Source organism: Pavona decussata, unplaced genomic scaffold (assembly GCF_977016875.1).
Source record: "Pavona decussata unplaced genomic scaffold, jaPavDecu1.1 SCAFFOLD_40, whole genome shotgun sequence".
NCBI lineage: Eukaryota > Metazoa > Cnidaria > Anthozoa > Scleractinia > Agariciidae > Pavona > Pavona decussata.
The window spans coordinates 2,133,574-2,151,995 of record NW_028145462.1 but is presented as its reverse complement, the minus strand read 5'-3'; the positions used below and the strand labels follow the sequence as shown (position 1 = coordinate 2,151,995).

Sequence of the window (18,422 nt, the reverse complement as noted above, 5' to 3'; positions counted from 1 at the left end):
GAAGGCAGCTGAAATTGAAGGAACGTTTTTGTCGACTGTTGCCTTTGAAATGATGTTTGCACCCATATTTTTCTCATGATAACAAACGATCGTAAAAACAAGCAGAAAGTAGTATGATGAACATAAGGGACGAAACCGGGATTGAACAAGAAGTTAAGGTGGTATTTAATAAATTTAACTTTTTACGGGGCAGAAAGTTGGAGGCGAGACACAAGAGTGCACCTTAATACACTGATGCGTTGCGATATTTTATTCAGTGACTTTTTTTCACAGAGATCAGAACATATCCTCTAAGCTAAGTATCGTTTTCTCAATGATAAAACGATTAAACGGGGGTATCCCAGAAAAGAAAGGTTTAAAATCCTTTCGACATCTTTCTTGTATGTTTATTTACAGCAGAGTTTCAAAGAACGACTGTTAGCTGTTCATCAGTTTCCTAAATGTGCAAAAGCTAAAACACATGAATAATACAGCATAGCTGGCAAATTTAAAATTCTTTTCGATTAGTCGGCATCTTTTCAGTTCTCCACAACTTAGGGTTTCGTACAAAAGCGATTATACCTTTAAAAAGCCAAAATTCACAGCCGAATTCACAATTTTCTTTTACTTTGCATGAATTAGTTAGCAGGTTTCCCTAAATTTTGTTTAATTTATGTGGAATACAGCATAAATGAATTGAAAGAAACGAACGAATCGATCTACGTTTTTTTATGATTTTTACGAGAGAGCGTTCTGCGAACTGTTGGCTACTGGGTTACGATGGGAGCGTTGGGAAATTACTCTCTCTGCGCTGCACCGCTAACTGAAACAGTTGCGCCGCGCAAACAGTTGAAGAGCCTCGTTAGAGCAGAACGATAGCTTGTACTGAAAATGAAACAGATGCAAGGGTTGATGACACAATTTAAGGGAGGCATAAACCGGGTAATATTTCGAAAGATATAGAAGCCACAACGCAAAGCGTCCCGTGCGAAGTACGATAGTAAGATGCCAATACTGTAGGGTATCCAGCACAGTACAAACCCTAACACGATAGCAATGGCCATCTTGAACACGTTTCTGTTTCTTTTTGCTCGTTGGTGCTTAGCGATGGTCGATTGCTCGCCTGGAATCTTCTGTGACTTGAGCTTGATAACGATGATAGAGTAAAGTACGGCCAACATGGCGATAGGGACATAAAGAAATACAACGAATGCTGCAAGAGGAAAATATTCATAGGATGAGGATTTTCCAAAGGTTTCTTTCCATCGCCTGCTACAAACTAGTTGTTCTTGATATTCATTAGGTTTCCCGGTGGAGAAATATGGCGAGGCTACTGATATCGCAACGATCCAGGTGCCGAGAATGAAGAAGGGGCACATCTTTGAACTCATGAGTGGGGAACGGAGGGGAAATACCACAGCTCCAAATCGATCCACAGCTATCAGAATAAGACTTTGAATAGACACAGCAGAGGAGACAAAGATTGAGACGGCAACCATTTTACACAAGGCCTGGCCAAGGGGACCACTGATATTAAGCCAGGCGTCTGTGTACAGATAGGTAAGCTGCCGCGGGAAAAGGAATATTGGAGACAGCAGGTCGATCGGACATGGCCATGTTGACGATAAAGAAATTGATTGGTTTTCTCAAACTTTGCGTTTTGTAAACAATTATTGCTATGAAGGAATTCCCAAGCAGCGAGATGACGAAGATCAGGCAACCAGCAAAGGTTTGTCCAATCTTAGCTGCTGTGGAATTGGACGGACTCGGACAGCTCGATCCATTTACCGTTGTGCTCACGTTTGCTGACTTTCTAATGGCTCTGTTTCCTCTTTTAAACGCGTCTGGTTTCTCAGGATCAAGTGTTGCAGTATTTATGCTTAATGACAAATAGCCTTTTGGTTTACGATTCCTCACACGCAAGGATTAAAAGATTTTAATTCATAAAACACTGATTTTAATTCATAAAACACTGTTCAGCCAATACGCCTCCTCTGTTTGCGTCAAACTGTTTGTCAGTCTCTAATACAACATACAGCACTTAACGAAGGGTATGTGTTTAATACCAAAAGCTATTTTATCTTTTTGTTAATTATCAAGGAAGTTGTTTGAGAGAGTCAACAATACTTTTCTTCACGATTTCTGACGAGAATTTTAAGATATTTCTGCCTGCACGTGCTCTGTGCACTATTTCGATTCTCTTTCAATGTTTCACCAAACTCCGAAGCTTTGCAACCAGCTTATCCCAACAGACTTGATCCTGAAAATATAATCCATGAACTCGGCCTTTAGCTGCTGTTGAACTTAATTATTCATTCAAGCGCACTTCTGGTCTTCACTTCCTTTAAAACTTGCATAACACGATCGCAAGTTGCTATGTAATAATTAAACGTTTTGCTTTTTGCTCTCTCAAACGGCTCATTTAATTGAGAATTCTTAACCCTCTTGCCTTTGATGGTGACATATGATACATCATGTAAACATCTTGGTCAATATTAAGCAAGCTTTTATTGAATTTTTCTGTCCTGAAAAGAGGGAAAGCCACAAAGTGATCTACTCAGTAAAGATAGCTTTAATAAAGGAACATGGCGTTACCCTCTGTTCCTCTGTTACACCAAATTTTGAAAGTTTTTCCATCAAAGGTTTTTGTTTCTTTGCAGCATCAATTTTTGTGCTGACGGTGGCGTAATTAATATACCTTACACAAACTTTTTTACTGCAGCATTTGAACCAGTTAAATTTTTATGAAAAGCTGACTCCTGGTTCCCGCTCCACAAGATTTTTAGAGAATTCGTCCTTTTCTTTTTTTTTTTTTTTTCAATTTTTTTTTCTAAGAAATGAATTTGTGATCGTTAATAGCCGACATAAGATATCCCGATGAAAGATTAAAATGGATTTTGTTTAAAAGACTGAACAGTCTTAGTGCTCGGCGAAGTAGACTTAATTTCGATGTAAATTCAAAGAGTTTAGATTAAGTGAACAGAGTATAGTGTAGTCTATAGCGTACAATTCTGAGCTGACACATTTAAGCGAGAATGCTCTGATATATTAACGGAAAGTTCCCGTGTAAGCATTCTCACTTAGATATTAATAAAACTATACACTCGCAATACTGACACGCTCCCATCTTACAAGTAAAAAAACTACAATTGCACGGCCACACAGTGCCGCGCTTACACTAGTCAGAACGAGACGAACAAGAGTATCTTCTTGGGATAAAAATTAAGTTTTGTTTGCATAAGCGTTTTATTCCGGGATTGCAGAACGATGTCAAGAAATCTCCCGAAACGAGATTCATCCCGCTAAGATCATGTTTTTCGAAAGCACACCGCTAAAAAAATGCCCGATAAAGATGAGAATGACAATTATAAACGGGAACAACTGGAAGTCGAGCGATTTTTCACGGCGGAACGGAGAAAAGTTTAGGGTTTAAAATATTATTTTTTCCAGATTAGGTACTTTTCATTCGGGGTGAAGTTTTATCCCGGGGGATTATCACTCATGATATCAGAAAATGTTGAACAAAGTACAAGCTTAAGAGTTTTCATTCCGTCCAGGAAAAATGTCTTCACTTTGCTGCAAGCTGTGCTTGAAAACAGTAAAGGTCTCGCGCTGGATCAACTTTAAGTTATTTGTGCATGAGATACGTTGCGGTCTCGAGAAACGCTTTATTGATAAGATTACCTTGAGGAAAAAGTTGAGTGATGTTTTCGTGCGTGTAAAGTACACACGTAAATATATCCGGCTTAACGAACGTAAATTAGCCGGCTGAAAAGCTTTTGCTCAGTTTACTTGGTAAGAAATTGCATATAAGTTCGTCTGCAGGAGACGTTAACGCGCTTTGTTGACAACTAACCTTAAAGAAGGTCGTCTTGTAAAAGCCAACATGCAAAATTTGGTTTCAGATTAACATTTGTCGTCTTTATTCTTATACAGAAGTATCTTTTTGTAGCAAATAAAATAACAATCACCCTACAAAGGAACATTATTTAGCTAAATATGGTTTCGGTTATCGAACGTGAGTGATTATATTTTTCCTGGTAGAGTTAATTAAAACGGGCAAGGAGGTTAACATTAGAGGGAAAAAAATAATAACCAAGCAACCTTTTTATTTATTTACAGGTGAACAGGCGGTAAGATAGGTTTTTGTCCCACGCTCAAATTAGTGAACATCAGTCTAACGACTGTCAATAATTAAATAACGATTTGATAAATATTTCATAACGGGCACTATAATTAAAAATATATATACACATAATAAAGCTTTTAACCCACTTCCCGCTTAAAAGCGGCAACTTGAAACCACATATGACATTGTGACCGGCGTCACTGAAACAAATTACAGCAAAACTGTCAAAAGCCTTCCAGTATGCGGCAACAATAACAATTTATTCGCGGCTTCGTTTTGAAACAAACCGTTTAGAATTGTTCGGCACATAAGCCCAGTTATTTTTCCATGTCCATATTCCATTTTCTCTCTTCAAGTCTATTATTTTGTAAGCGGTTTCTGTCTCTTTTCTTCTGCTGGACTTGTTATTACCTCACAATCGAGTTGACATTCTTAACAAACCTGCGTCTTCAGTCGGAAGGCCATTGGCTAAAATGGGCCGGACACAGTTTTGCATATTACTTCATATTGACGTTCGGTTGCATCAGAAGAAAAATAAAAAAGTTTTCTACTAAACACGGTGAACTATCGTCTGCTGCTTCTGTTTTTCAAACGTTTTTTTGCGGAGAAACTTATGTGTCCTACAAATGAAAATGTTGAACAGAAATGACCAACAAAAGAAAAACAGGAATACAGCACGTATGCATGTACACAGATCAACTGTTAAAATTTGTTTCAGTCTTCTCAAAATTAAAGCTTTCAAACCTTCGCATCTCAAGTTTTGAACACTTTCCTTCAGTTTCACCACAAAACAACAACAGTTTCTTGAAACAAAAACAGTTTGTAACCCTGAATTCGTACTGACAAAGCTTTGAATATTTTGTCGGAAATTGATACATCGGCATATTCAAAAGAAACATTTAAACTACTTTTCCTGGTGCGTTGGAGCTGTTTCCCTCATTTGCCATGCACAAGAGAATGTTTATTTCCCGCCAATTGTGAACTTTATCTACTAATAATAAGGTATTTAGCTATCACCATAAGAAAAATAAAATTGCTTTTGCTGCCAACTGTCATAGTGAAGCCGCCATTAAGATCATTTTGTCGCAGCCGTTCCATTAACAGAGCGTTTTGGACGACAATGAGCGAAAGATATCAACCGAGTTTTTCCTTTTATAGACTTTTACACCGCTTTAATTCATAGGTAGATGCGTTTTATTTGCTTTTAGTCTTTTTTCCGTTCATCTTGATTAAAAGCTGATCGGTAACTGAAAACAGGTGTAAAGAAGAGTTATTTTCGTGAGAAACGATGGGGAAATATGATTTATATCAGGAAGTGAATTCCGTTTTGGCCATGGATAGCAAAACAGCAAAAGTGGACAGGAAGCTCGCACGGAGACTAACGAACGGACGGCCTAGAAACGATGAATGACAAAAAGGTGCAATGAAAACTTGTCGAAAATTTAAATGAGATTTTCAAGAAAAATAAATAGAAGTAAAAAACCAAACGTTCTAAGCCGGATTTGATGTGTATAACAGTCATATACGCGTATAACTTGGGCGGAGGAACAGTTCAGTTTGCCTTGAATTAATATTTACACCTGTTATTCAGTTCTTATTGAAGGTAAACATATAAAACAAAGAGAAAAGTAGCGCTGGTAATTATATAAGGAGGAAATGGCTGTGGTTGACGGAGAAGATGAGGATGATATTCAATTTGATTTCTTTATCTGAAACTTGTAGGCAAGGGAAAAGAGTACTTAAGAGAATTACTTACAAATATTTTAGCCCTTTTTCGCTGTAAATCCGAATTTTGTTTCTAAGGTAACTCAAACTAATTTCAAAACTAACAAAAAAGCCATTAAACAGGCAAATTTTGATAAAAGAATGGTTTGTTGATTCACAGGAAGGCAGCTGAAATTGAAGGAACATTTTTGTCCACTGTTGCCTTTGAAATGATGTTTGCACCTATATTTTTCTCATGATAACAAACGATCGTAAAAACAAGCAGAAAGTAGTATGATGAACATAAGGGAGGAAACTGGGATTGAACAAGAAGTTAAAGTGGTATTTAATAAATTTAACTTTTTACGGGGCAGAAAGTTGGAGGCGAGACACAAGAGTGCAGCTAAATACACTGATGCGTTGCAATATTTTATTCAGTGACTTTTTTTCACAGAGATCAGAACATATCTTGTAAGCTAAGTACCGTTTTCTCAATGATAAAACGATTAAACCGGGGTATCCCAGAAAAGAAAGGTTTAAAATCCTTTCGACATCTTTCTTGTATGTTTATTTACAGCAGAGTTTCAAAGAACGACTGTTAGCTGTTCATCAGTTTCCTAAATACGCAAAAGCTAAAACACATGAATAATACAGCATAGCAGGCAAATTTAAAATTCTTTTCGATTTTCGGCATCTGTTCAGTTCTCCACCACTTAGGGTTTTGTACAAAAGCTTTTAAAAAGCCAAAATTCACAGCTGAATTCACAATTTTCCTTTACTTTGCATGAATTAGTTAGCAGGTTTCCCTAAATTTTGTTTAATTTATGTGAAATACAGAATAAATGAATTGAAAGAAACGAACGAATCGATCTACGTTTTCTTATGATTTTTACGAGAGAGCGTCGGCTGTAAACTGTTGGCTACTGGGTTACGATGGGAGCGTTGGAAAATTCCTCTCCCTTCGCTGCACCCCTAACTGAAACAGTTACGCCGCGCAAACAGTTGGAGAGCCTCTTTAGAGCAGAACGATAGTTTGTACTGAAAATGAAACAGATGCAAGGGTTGATGGCACAATTTATGGGAGGCATAAACCGGGTAATATTCCGAAAGATATAGAAGCCACAAGGCAAAGCGTCCCGTGCGGAGTACAATAGTAAGATGCCAATACTGAAGGGTATCCAGCACAGTACAAACCCTGACACGATAGTAATGGCCATCTTGAACACGTTTCTGTTTCTTTTTGCTCGTTGTTGCTTAGCGATGGCCGATTGCTCGCCTGGAATCTTCTGTGATTTGAGCTTGATAACGATGATAGAGTAAAGTACGGCGAACATGGCGATAGGGACATAAAGAAATACAACGAATGCTGCAAGAAGAAAATATTCATAGGATGAGAACTTTCCAACGGTTTCATTCCATCGCCTGCTACAAACTAGTTGTTCTTGATATTCATTAGGTTTCCAGGTGGAGAAATATGGCGTGGCTACTGATATCGCAACGATGCAGGTGCCGAGAATGAAGAAGCGGCACAGCTTTGAACTGATGAGTGGAGAACGGAGGGGAAATAGCACAGCTCCAAGTCGATCCACGGCTATCAGAAGCAGGCTTTGGATAGACACAGAAGAGGAGACAGACATTGACACGGCAACCAGTTTACACAACGCCCGGCCCAGTGGACGGCTCATATTAAGCCAGGAGTCCGTGTACGGATAGAACAGGTTCGCAGGGATCAGGAATATTGGAGACAACAGGTCGGACATGGCCATGTTGACGATAAAGAAGTTGATTGGTTTTCTCAAACTTTGCGTTTTGTAAACAATTATTGCCAGAAAGGAATTCCCAAGCAGCGAAACGGCGAATATCACGTAGTAAGCAAAGGTTTGTCCAATCTTAGCTGCTGTAGAATTGAACGGACTCAAATAGCTCGATCCATTCACCGTTGTGTTCATATCTAATGACTTTCTGAGGTTGCTGTTGCATTGTTTCTTTCAAACTTGTCTGGTTTCTAAGGATCAAGTGTTGAAGTATTAATATGCTTCACGGAAAATAGCCTTCTGGTTTACGATCCCTCAAACGCAAGGATTAAAAGATTTTAATTAAGCTAATTTTAAGTAACATAAAACACTGATCAGCCAATACGCCTCCTCGGTTTGTGTCAAACTGTTTGTCAGTCTCTAATTGCCGTATTTATTCGATTATTCGCTACTGGCGCTTATTTTGTTTTGGGCCCATGAGGGTGGGCGGTTATTCGAGGTGGGTGCTTCTTCGAGGGTGGGAGCTTATCATCGCGCAGAATGTCTTTTGTTCTTGGGATATTTACTTACTGCACGGCAAAAGTTACAGATCTGTAATATTAGCGGTGAAGGGTAAATTGAATGACTCTCGTTGGTCCAAAATTACGCGCGCGCTGCTCCGCAGGGAATACCGTCTAGCTCATCAACTTGTTTGGGTGGAGCTAAAAGACAAAAACTACATTTACAGCATTACGTGACGAACACTTAGGTTAAAATACAGCTGAATCTGTGAAAACCGACACTTTGTTTTCAGTGAGATTTGCCCGGTCAATATCAAGGACAAAACATAGGCTGCAAACCTAGTTAATGGGAAAAGCCTAATAGCCCGCAGAGGACGGAAATCATTAAGGGTATATTGATATACATTCGGCAGAACTATTGATCGATTGGTTGAAAACTCAAGTCAGCTTTCCATGGAAGCAACTAGCACCGAATAAAGTAAAGAACAAACAAAGCTGAAGGATTCATTGAACTGAAGCAGGTCGAACCATTATGCGTTGTGTTCATGTTTGCTGACTTTCTAATGGTTCTGTTGTTTCTCTCAGTAATGCCTCAGCCTACTTAAGAAAATTCGAAAGCGTCGTTCTTTTTATGTTTTTGTAAGTTGCAATATCATTCTGACAAAAGAAAATGTACGACAAGTCATGACTAATCAAAACACAATAATTATTACCTTCTCTGGCATGTTCCATCAGAGATTGTTTAATTTTGTCAGGTTTTATTTTGCTCCTAAAAGTCAGTTTTGAAAATAAAGCCATCAAAGAAAAAAATATATAACTCTGGCTATGATTCGTGAGACCGCATGCGCAATTGTGCCTACAATTACTCAACTAAAACAGACAGCAAGGCAAAACACCCCTCACTTTTCAAATTTGTTTACTCGTTACCGTTTTTTATGAATGCTTAATATCAAATGCTGTGCTATATAGCGTTATATAATAAATAACACAAAAGCGTGAAGGGGAAAAGAACGCAAGGAAGCGAGGCGGAGAGCACGAAAAAAGTGTCTGGAGAAAGTGTTGCCTGGGGCTCTACTAATAGCTGTTTTTACCCGTTGTGCTTAACACTTTTTTTTCACTCACTCACTCACTCACTCACTCACTCACTCACTCACTCACTCACTCACTCACTCACTCACTCACTCACTCACTCACTCACTCACTCGTACTTGCCTGACGACATAGTAGGTAGAGCACTATACAGTGCAGTACCCACAAAAAGGTTTTCTCCCCTCGAGAATTAAAAAAGCGTCGAGAACTGTTGGTATATAAACGTTTGAAAGGTTCAAATCTGTTTTGGTCTCCGGAGTTGGAGGATTCCACTACAGATTTGAATTCCTTTTGATTTGGTTGTGACGAAGTAAATAAAAAAAGCCATTTTTACGTTAAGTTGATAGCTTTTACAGACTTTTACAGACAGTCGGTCTCAATGTGACTACAAATATATCCGGCTTTGGAAACGTAAGAAAGCAAGCTAAAAAGCCTTTACTCAGTTTACTTTATACGCAAATGTAGTTAAGTTCGTCGTACGCACGAGACGAGAACGGGCGTTGATGACAATTAACCTTGAAAGAGTTGTCTTATACGGTACAAACGCCAACATGCAAAACTTGGCTGCTAAGAATTATTTTTCATCCTTATTCTCATACATAAGTATCCGACAAAAACAAAATGACAATCACCCTACAAAGAAGCAGTTTTTAACAAAAGATAGGTGCTGTTATCGAAAAAGAGTGATTTTTTTTGAATTGATAGAGTAAACTAAAACGGGTTAAGAGGTTAATGGAAAAAGGTAGAGGAAAATGGAAATAACCAAGAAACCTTTTTGTTTAATTGACAGGAAGAAGCAGTTAACTCCTAGTCTGGTTGAACAATAAATAATTAAAGTACAGATTTGTAATATTTCATGATCGATGGCAGGCACCATAATTAAAAATGAATGTGTACATAACTTAGCTTTTAGCTTACTTCCCGCTTAAAAGCGGCAACTCGAAAGCACAATGAAAGCTTTTTGAAATTTCAATTCAGGTTTTCCAAGAAAATATTAAACTAGAAGTAAAAAACCAAACCAAAACTCATGAGTTCTAAGCCGGATTTGATGAGCTTAACAGATATAAACTTCTGACCTGGGTGGGAGAACCTGTTACTTCTTATTAAAGGCGAAGACAAAACAGCAATAACAGCTGGTTATAAACTGAGGAGAACAATAGCGTGGTTAAAGGAGAAGATGAGGATGATATTCAGTTATTTATTTTTCTCTAAAGCTCGGAGGCGAGAGAGAAGATTACTGAAGAGATCTACTTTCAAACATTTTATCGATTTTTTTATTGCAAATCCGAATATCGCTTTTAAAGTAACTCGAGCTAATTTTCAACAACAAAGCCATCATTGAGGCAAATTTGGACCAAAGAATGGTTTAAAATCGCTTCACATATTTTCATATGTGTTTATTCACAGGAAGGCAGCTGAAATTGAAGGACAGTTTTAGTCGACTGTTTCCTTTGAAATGATGTTTGCACCTCTTTTTGTTCTCATAACAAACGATGTTAAAAACAAAGAGAAAGTAGTATGATGAACAGAAGTGAGGGAACTGGGATTGAACAAGAAGTTATATATGTTATTTACCGGGCGGGAGGTCCGTATGGGAAAAAACTGTGCCCGAGGTCTTGAGTACGGCCCGAGGCCGAAGGCCGAGGGCCGTACTCAAGACCAAGGGCACAGTTTTTTCCCATACGGACCGACCTAGACCGGTAAATAACTTATTTATTTTTTTCTGTTTGTTTGCTTTTTTTTCGGTGGGACGTTTGTAAGAGTGTAAGTTTAAGGCTAGAGGAGGAAAGTGGTAACAAAATCCTATGAAACAAATGTAAATAGGGCATCAATTTAAGTGGAAGGTTTATAGGAAGTTTAATTTTATTTTCACTCGCAAGTCATCATGTAAAAAAAGAGAAAACCATTTAAGAGTCATTGAAATGACAATCATCTGTCAAACGTCAAAAGTGGATGAATGTTGACACGCTGCAAATGATGACACGCATGTCCAAAAGGTCTAAAAATATCGATCGAATGATAAACATTATGAATGAAGACTCAAACACGGCGAAGTTTACTTTTCTTAACGGTTCGATACATGTTTAAAACGTCCCTGGATTTGTCAAAACTAACTTTTCAAAAGCAAGTTCAAGTTAATCTGAGTCTGAGTCATCTGAGATGATAATGTGGCGTTTTTGCGGCTTTGACCGAGCCGAGCTTTCACCACTGCTGCAAGGCGCTGTATTGAAAGAGAAATTGAACGTGCAGCCTTCAATTTTACTGATGTTCGAACCAGCAAAAAAACCAGGGAAGGGATCCTCGCCTGAAGAAGCTTGCTTGTCTTCTCTCGGCTTGACTGGGTGCTGCGAGGCTTTGACTGCTTGATTAAGCGGTGCATCGTTTGAAGAGATGGGAGATTTCGTTTCGCTGCTCAGTAGCAAGGGCATCTTTCGCTGGTGGTCGTCGAAAGCAGTTTTGTAGGAATCTAAGCTTTTTAAATTCTTACCGGTATGTCCACTCCGCTGAGCTACATAATTAACAGGAATTTCTGCATCCATCACCGTTGAAATGCAGGTTTTTCGCACAGAATGGTTGGTTACATTTTCAGGCAGTCCTGCATTCTTCGCAGCCTTCGTCAAAAATTCTCCGATCTTGTTTTTTCCGAGAGGAGCTCGACTGTACCACACCGGATCTGCAGGCTTTCTTTTGTGGTTTATTGCCAGGAAGAAAGGCGCCTCGGGTCTCTTCATTTCTTCAGGACGTTGGCTGGCGAACTTTAGATACAAATAAACTAGCGCTGAATACTTCTCTGGAGCGATGCAAGTGTACCTGGCTCGTACATTCCGCCATCTTTTTTACGGACGTCCATGAAAAATCTGCACAGCAGAATGTTGAGCTCGTTAGGAGGAATGTTTTCCAAGGTTCTTGTCTCTCCAACTGAGGAACAGTATCTTCGCCAAATGTTTAGATCGTAAGTTGTCTTTTTTTAGTGTTATCAGGGCGAAGTGAGTGAATAAAATCTTGAATTTTGCTTAATTGCCTGTCTTGTTCAACTTCTTCATATTTTAATGCCGTCGTTTCGTTGGGAATTTCTTCTTCTGGGCAGTAAAATTCACTTTCGCTGTGTACACTCTCGTCTGAATCCATTTTCTTCAGAATTTATATTTTCCTTACATATTTCTACGGGAAGTTGTTTACGTGTAACTGTTGCCTTTGTTTGTAAACTTTCGCAACAATTTCAATTTGCCGCGAATAGCGCGGATAAAAATCCGGACCGTGGTCCGTATCGTAAAAAGCTGGACCGGTTACGAGCGCGCAATTAGCCAATCAGATTCGAGGATTTGAGATTCCGGCCCGCGGAGATGCTTCAGAAAAAAATAAAAGGTAGTATTTAACAAATTAAACTGTTTGCAGGGTAGAAAGTTGGAGGCGAGACACAAGAGTGAATTTTTTAGATAAAACTAGTGAGCAGCACGTCTGCGAACTCTTACAGTTGTAAAACGATTTATTTTCTCCTACACGTTTCGTGTGACCAACGCACACTTCGTCAGGGAGTTTTACAATAGAAGATAAGTGACCTGTATATATATATCTACATAAAATTTGGACTGGCGCTCAGTGAGATTTACATGAGAAAAGTTGTGGATTTCCAAGTTCCGTGGAAGAAGGTCGCACAGGGGTCGTGTTGCCAATTTGAAAAGCCGTTTTTCCTAGGGAGAACGACTGTCTATTTTGCGGGGCCGGAACCTTTGCCCTGGGCGTTTTTTGCCGACGAGCGAGGACGATTGACCCGTTTAGACGGATTTGAACTCGGCGATTTGGAACGACTTTGCGGCGACTTTGATGAACCCTGTCGACGCGGCTTGTGTTGTTGTCGTTTTGAACGACTTTGTCTTCCAGGGTTGTTGGAGAAGGAGACCTTTCTTTGCCGGTCGCTGGCGACAGGTTGAACATCGTTTGCGCGATGAATTTCCTGCCTGATTATTTCGCGAATCGACTGTTCTGATGGAATAAAGGCCTCGTTCAATTCCATGCTTTCTCGCAGTTTGCTTTCTTTGAGAGCAATTTCCGCTTGTAGCGCTTGTAGCGCTTGTAGCGCTTTCGAACGATTGATTGCGTTGTCTGAGGAGAGGTTTTCCGCAAATGATGTTGCCGTTTCGACGAGACTGTCCACCTGCTCTGAAGTGATTTCCTTACTTTGAATGAGGTAGATCTTCCACTTGCAAAATGGCACCATCAACGTTTGCTTCTCTCTCTCTGAGCTCTTCCCGGTTAGCTTCTACATCTGTGCGGAGATTATCAATAGCAGCGTCCAGCAGCTTGAGTTCTGCCTCACGAATAATGTCGTCAAATTTCGCTTGCAGAGTTTCGTTATTGCCTTTGGCTTTAACGTTTCGAATGCGAAGGCCCTTGGGGATCGTGCCTTCTGCTGTATGGTGCCTCAGTATTTTGATTCTTGCCAAGAGAACCGAGCGAGACTTTTTGCTGTCTTGGCATTCACCGACTCTCTTTCTCAGAATAGACTTGATTGTAGAATCAAGTTTGGAGTGGCTACCGGAGGGTATTGGTGCTGGCTCTTCATCGTCCGATCGTCATCGCTTGAGTCCAGCGCTTAGCTAAAACTGTGGGCCCCAAAATTATGTCAAGCACAAAATATGTAACGCCTTGCACACCTCTTCGCCTGTTTCCTACATGTAAATCCGCTAGCGTAGGTGCGGTTTTACGTAATGTAAAATTTATTTTAGTCTTTTATGTAGATATATATACAGGTCACTTGTGTTGTATTGTAAAACTCCCTGACGAAGTGTGCGTTAGTCACACAAAACGCGTAGGAGGAAATAAATCGTTTTACAACTGTAAGAGTTCGCAGACGTGCTGCTCACTAGTTTTATCTAAAAAATTCTGCGTTAGAATATTTTATTGACTTTTTTTTCACAGAGATCAGAACATATCTTGTAAGCTTAGTAGCGTTTTCTCAATGATAAAACGATTAAACGGGGGTATTCCAGAAAAGAAAGGTTTAAAATCCTTTCGACATCTTTCTTGTATGTTTATTTACAAGCGGAGTTTTCAAAGAACGACTGTTAGCTGTTCAGTAAAGTTTTCTAAATGTACAAAAGCTAAAACACAGCAGCTCCAGCTTATCCCTACAGTCGTGATCCTGCGGAAAATATAATCTATAACTCGGCCTTTAGTTGCTCTTTACGTAATTATTCATTCAAGCGCACCGCTGGTGTTCAACTTTACTTAAAACTTGAAAAACGCGATCACCCATAAGCACTATGTAAATTTAAAGGTTAAGCTTTTCGCACGCTTAATCCGCTCATTGAATTGAGGAACCGTAACTTTTTTGCCTTTGATAGCACAAATGTTACATAATGTAAGCATATCTTGGTAGATAGTTGCCTGGTTATCGAAAGTCAGTGACTATTTTTGTGTTGATAGAGTAAATTAAAACGGGCAAATCGGTTAACCGTTAGAGGAAATAGGAATAAACAAAAAACCTTTTTGTTTAATTGACAGGTGAGCAAACGGTGAAATAGGCCTATAGTCCAAACTCAAATTCGTGACTGTAAAACAATTAAAATAATGATTTGTTAAATATTTCATGAAGGCCACTTTTATTAAAAGTCAATGTACACATAACGTAGCTTTTAACCCACTTTCCACTTGAAAGCGGTAACTCGAAACCACAAATGACATTCTGACCCGCGTAACTGCAACCAATTACAGCAAAACTGTCAAAAGCCTTGCAGTTTAATGTAACAATGACAAATTATTCGCGGCTTCGTCTTGCAAAAATAAATCGTTTAGAATTGTTTGGCACATAAGCCCAGTCATTTTTATCTCTCCCTCATTTTCTCTCTTGAAGTTTATTATTTTATGAGCGGTTTCTGTCTCTTTTCTTCTGCTGGACTTGTTATTACCCGACAATCGAGTTGAAATTTTCAACAAACTTGTAGTCGATGTGTAGGAAAATGACTTTTTTTTCACAGAGATCAGAACATATCTTCTAAGCTAAGTACCGTTTTCTTAATGATAAAACGATTAAAGGGAGGTCTCCCGGAAAAGAAAGGTTTAAAATCCTTTCGACATCTTTCTTGTATGTTTATTTACAAGCAGAGTTTTCAAAGAACGACTGTTAGCTCTTCAGAAACGTTTTCTAAATGTACAAAAGCTAAAACACAGCATAGCTGGCAAATTTAAAATTCTTTTCGACTTGTCGGCATCTTTTCAGTTCTCTACAACTGAGGAGTTTGAACAAAAGCGATTATACCTTTAAAAAGCCAGAAATCACAGAATTGACAATGTTCCTTTACTTTGCATGAATTAGTTACCTGTTATCTCTAAATTTTGTTTAATTTATGTGAAATACAGAAGAAATGAATTGAAAGAAACGAACGAATCGATCTACGGTTTTGTTGATGATTTTGACGAGAGAGCGTTCTGCGAACTGTCGGCTACTGGGTTACCATGGGAGCGTTAGAAAATTACTCTCTCTGCGCTGCACCCCTAACTGAAACAGTTGCACCGCGCAAACAGTTGAGGAGCCTCTTTAGAGCAGAACGATAGTTTGTACTGAAAATGAAACAGATGCAAGGGTTGATGGCACAATTTGAGACAGCCAAAAACTGGGTAATATTAAGAAAGATATAGAAGCCACAAGGCAAAGTGACCCGCGCAAAGAACGACACTAAGATGCTAATACTGTAGGGTATCCAGCACAGTACAAACCCTAACACGATAGCAATGGCCATCTTTAACACGTTTTTGTTCCTTTTCGCTCGATGTTGCTCAGCGATGGCCGATGGCTCGCCTGGAATCTTTTGTGACTTGAGCTTGATAACGATGATAGAGTAAAGTGTGGTCAACAAGGCGATAGGGATATAAAGAAATACAAAGAACACTACAAGAACATAATATTTTTCATTCCACCGAAAGCTACAAACCAGTTGTCCTTGATATTCAGTAAGTTTCCAGGCGGACAAATATGGTGAGGTTACTGATATCGCAACGATCCAGGTGCCGAGAATAAAGGATGGACACAGCTTTGAACTGATAACTGGGGAACGGAGGGGAAATACCACAGCTCCAAATCGATCCACAGCTATTAGAACCAGGCTCTGGACAGAAACACAATTGGAGACATATGCTACGAAGGGAGCCAGTTTGCACAATGCCTGGCCAAGGGGACCGCTGATATTAAGCCAGGAGTCCGTGTACAGATAGGCAAGCTCCCTAGGGAACAGGAATATTGGAAGCAGCAGGTCGGACATGGCCATGTTGACGATAAAGAAATTGATTGGTTTTCTCAAACTTTGCGTTTTGTAAACGATTATCGCTATAAAGGAATTTCCAAGCAGCGAGATGACAAAGATCAGGCAGAAAACGAAGGTTGCTCCAATGTTAGCTGCTGTAGAATAGGACAGACTAGAACAGCTCGATCCATTCACGGTTGTGTTCATGTCTAATGACTTTCTGTTGCTTGTTTCAAACTCGTCTGGTTTCTCAGGATCAAGTGTTGCAGTATTTATGCTTAATGACAAATAGCCTTCTGGTTTACGATTCCTCACGCGCAATGATTAAAAAATTTGAAATTCAGGTAATTTTAATTAACATAAAACACTGATCAGCCAATACGCCTCCTCGGTTTGCGTCAAACTGTCTGTCAGTCTCTAATGCAACATACAGCATGAAGGGTGTTAAACACCAAAAGCTATTTTACCTTTTTGATTATCAAGGAAGTTGTTTGAGAGTCAACAATACTTTGCCTTCACGATTTCTGGCGAGAATTTAAATATATTTCCGCCTGTACGTGCTCTGTGCACTATTTTGGTTCTCTTTCAACATTTCACAAAGCTCAAGCTTTGCAATCAGCTTATCCCTACAGACTCAATCCTGAAAATATAATCGATAACTCGGCCTTTAGTTACTCTTTACGTAATTATTTATTCAAGCGCACCTTTTAGTGGTCCTCACTTTACTTAATACTTGAAAAACACGCTCATCCATTATTAGTATGCAAAATTTAAGCGTTTAGCTTTTCACACGCTTAATCCGCTCATTGCATCGAGGAATTGGTGGTTTTGGTGTTGTTTAACTCATTTTCCATGCAGAAGGGAATGGTTTTTCCCGTCAACCCTGATCATTTGCCGATCTAATAATAAGGTATATAACCTTTACCATCAAATAACTTGTGCTGACAAATGCCAGAGCTAAGACACGCCATTAAGATCCTTTTGTTGCAGCCGCTCCATTAAGTTCATGCATAGACCTGTATTTGCTTTTAGCATTAGCTTTTGTCAGTTCATGTTGATTTAAACCTGATTGGTAGCCTGAACAGGTGTGAAGAAAAGTTATTTTCGTGAGAAAGGAAGAAGAAATATAATTTATTTCAAGAGGTAAATTCCGTTTTGTCCATGGATGGCAAAACAGTGAATGTGGACAAGAAGCTCGCACAAAGACTAACAAACGGACGGCCTAGACACGAGGAATGGTAAATGAAAAGGTGTATTGAAAACTTGTTAAAATTCCAATCAGGTTTTCAAGAAAAATAAAAAAAGTAAAAAAACAAACGTTCCAGGCCGGATTTGATGAGTATAACAATCATATACGCTTCTAACTTGGGTGGAAGAACCGTGCGGTTCGCTTTGAAATAATATCTATACCTGTTATTTCTTTTATATAAAAGGTAAACGCAAAACAAAGAGAGTAGTAGCGCTGGTAATTATGTAAGGAGGAAATGAGTGTGGTTGAAAGAGAAGATGAGGATGATATTCAATTTTTTTTTAACTGAAACTGGGAGAGAAGAGTATTAAAGAAAGCTACTTAAATCTATTTTATCGATTTTTCACTGCAAATCCGAATATCGCTTCTAAGTTAACTAGTCAGAGCTAATTTCCATAATAACATAACATAATAACATAATACAGCTGCCTGTAAGCCGTGGTTCAAAGCAATAACTATCAGATCTATCAATGAAAGGCAAGTTGTCTCAAGTTTAAACTATTTAGTGAGATCAAATATCGAAACGCCTCATTGCGGACAACTAGAGCAGGTTTAGAGCAGGTTCGTTTTCAGTGAGAGCCCGCGAGAGTCGGTGAGAGCGATCGAAAGAGCCTAAGAGTTTGAGGATCAGATCAGCAAGAGGGGCACTGAGCTTAAACCCGGGGCTTAAAGTGCATCGAAGGCAAGCTGACACCAGCGTGCAACACACGAAGAAAAATGATGACTCGTTTCACCCAATAGGAACGCGCGCCTTGCTGTTATTCAGTATTTAACAAA

The 18,422-nt window shown here is 39.1% G+C and overlaps 1 protein-coding gene across 1 annotated transcript in view; it reads right to left on the bottom strand.

Moving 5' to 3' along the window:
* Positions 1-18,422, bottom strand: part of LOC146483159 (integrin alpha-V-like) — a 99,695-nt gene that overhangs the window by 20,274 nt on the left and 60,999 nt on the right. The window lies entirely within an intron of this gene.